Here is a 3,077-nt window from a genome sequence, read left to right as displayed (position 1 = left end):
AAATTTCAAAAATGTATTTTAAAGAAGAAAAGTAGCGTTTTCAAATGAAATATTGAACTTTTGGCATAACAATTATTTTTTGATGTTAAAAAACTGGTATTTCGCACTTTTAAGTTAAAACACCTCGAAAACCTGACGTGCAGGGTCTACTATGACGCTGGATTCGGAATTATTACGTTGAAACCTTTGGAAAATTATTCTTTGATTCTTGTAAATACTGTCGGCCTTTATTTCAAATTACAAATTTTTACCTGAAAAATGTGTAAATTTTATAAAAATCTACAAACAATATTCCGAGATATTCAAAATTTTATAAAATAAATATTAAAATTCAAAATGGCGTATCTTCAACAATTTTTGAATTAAAAAAAAAATTTTACGGAAAGAAGTCTCTTCCCAGTAAAAAAGGATTTTTTAACATAGCATTTTGGACGATTGAGCAAGCCGTCTGCTCAATTGTCCAAACGGCATTTGGACAATTGGACTGGGTTGCTCAATTATCCGATGCATTAGGTCTAATCATCCCAAATGTTTTTCGTGGCTAAAAAACTGCTGAATTAAGAAAAAAAGTACTGAAATGTTACAGAAACTTTAGAGAATTCTTAATTCCAGACAAATACAGAAAAATTAGGTATAAAAATACCTCTAGTGAGGAAAAAGAACAAGATTTCTAAAATATCACTTTTTAACTGACAATGCAATGCTGTACTTGGAATTTATTTGGTAAAGAAGTGAGGATTCTGATAAAGAGAAACACTTCGTTATCCACTCTCAATACTCCTCATGTGGTAATATATAATTGTAGATTTTCAATAATAGTGTATTAACAATAATATTTTATTTTGATGAATTATCTCTTTTTTAAAATGAGAAACCGAAATCTACAATTATATATTACCACATGAAGAGTATTGAGAGTGGATAATGAAGTGTATCTCTTTATCAGAATCCTCACTTCTTTACCAAATAAATTCCAAGTACAGCATTGCACTGTCAGTTAAAAAGTGATATTTTAGGAATCTTGTTCTTTTTCCTCACTCGAGGTATTTCTATACACGGAAAGAAAAAGTCCGTCAATCATTAATAGACTAGTATATTACTTTGAGACGGGACACAAAATCATTGAATGGATAACATACTTTGAGTCACAATCAGTGACGAGTTGCTTGCTAAAATATAGAAAACTGTCATCAATATATAAAACTCGTTCACTAAAATTTAGAAAACTGTCTATTAAATTTTCTATGACTATCAAAAGCATTCAAAAAATTCAACTTCTTTCAGAATTATCCCTAATTTTAGACACTATTTGGTACAGAATGAACACATTTTTTTCGTTGCACAGTTCCGATATTTTATTTACACTCTTAGACGCTTTAGACCAACACATTTTCGCACTTATAATAACTACACGTAGAAACGCACACTTATAACACTTTAAGTTTAGAAGCGAACTGTTCTTATATACCAAATAACAAAATTTTTCACAACTTGTGAGAAATGATTTTGCACTAATAACTACTTTTTAATTAGCGAGAAATATAAAAGAAAATATATTTTCATCGAGGTCAATTTCTAGACGCAATTCAACTGCAAATTATTAGTTAAGTTAAATATTCACATTACACATAATAGTATATAGGGATATGTATAGCAGACAGCAAAAACACATGGACTATAGAGAAACCGGAAGAAATGCGCATCGGTACACTGCGCAACAATGCGCTAGTGAAGAGCGCCGATCTAGAATACGAGTCAACTAACGTTTCACAAACTTTCACTAATGATTCGTAAACATTCAAACAGCCATTGATATCAATTCAGCATTAAATCTAAAACAATTGGTCACATACTGGCATTCTAATCAATCCATGACTCGTTTTCAATCGTTAAGTAAAGTTAAGTAACCATCAACGGAAAAAGAGTCCCGTCTCAAAGTAATATACTAATCCATTAATGGTTGACGGACTTTTTCTTTCCGTGTACCTAATTTTTCTGTATTTGTCTGGAATTAAGAATTCTCTAAAGTTTTTGTAACATTTCAGTACTTTTTTTTCTTAATTCAGCAGTTTTTTAGCCACGAAAAACATTTGGGATGATTGGACCTAATGCATCGGATAATTGAGCAACCAGTCCAATTGTCCAAATGCCGTTTGGACAATTGAGCAGACGGCTTGCTCAATCGTCCAAAATGCTATATTAAAAAATCCTTTTTTACTGGGTTATATATATACATATATATATTATATTTTTGGTATAGCTATACAGAAAAGAACTATTTTCTTTAAAGAAACATTAAAAATTGCTGCAAAAATGCAATAAAATCTCTTTTTTACATTCAATCAGTTTTTGTGTTCATTAATTATTCACACATTCACTTTATTATTTTTGTATTTGTTTTGTTAGATAAAAGGGAAACTTTTTCAGCCCGGCACTCATTGATATTAAATAATTTTACAAAAATGGCCAGGCTAAGAAGCACGTTATCGAACTAATATCAAAACTATGCTGTTTTAATTAAACCTGGATCTCCTCTCGATCACGGAAACATGGCTTGGGACTAATAACAAAAATTGGAATATCAGGGGTTATAATTCATTTAGATGCGTTCGCTCCAACCGGAATACGAGGGGAGGAACTACGATTTTGACTAAATGTTCACACGTCGTTAAAAAACTGAACTTGGATGGCCCGTGGAATATTGTCATGGACACAATCGCGATTAAACTTCTTACACCTCAAGGCCCTATCATTGTAATCTCCATATACTCACCGCCTTCCGCACACATAGAACAAGAGCACTGGAGTCAGCTGTTTGCAAACATCCCTGAAAATGCTCTTTTAATGATCATGGGTGATTTTAATGCCCACACACCGTATTTTTTACCTTTTAATCTAAACAATGCAGGGAAGAGGCTTCTCAAAGCGATTAAATCAAGGGATCTTATTATAATGAACAATGGCCTCCCTACTTTCAGATCTCCATCTCATGGCTTGGAGAGCACTCTCGATCTCATTCTACTTTCCCCGACGCTGGCTAAACTGGCTCTATCTGAAACGCTAAACGAAACATTTAG

Source organism: Leptopilina heterotoma, unplaced genomic scaffold (genome assembly GCF_015476425.1).
Source record: "Leptopilina heterotoma isolate Lh14 unplaced genomic scaffold, ASM1547642v1 Lhet_254, whole genome shotgun sequence".
NCBI lineage: Eukaryota > Metazoa > Arthropoda > Insecta > Hymenoptera > Figitidae > Leptopilina > Leptopilina heterotoma.
The sequence above is the reverse complement of the archived record's forward strand: the minus strand, read 5'-3'. Positions refer to the sequence as shown.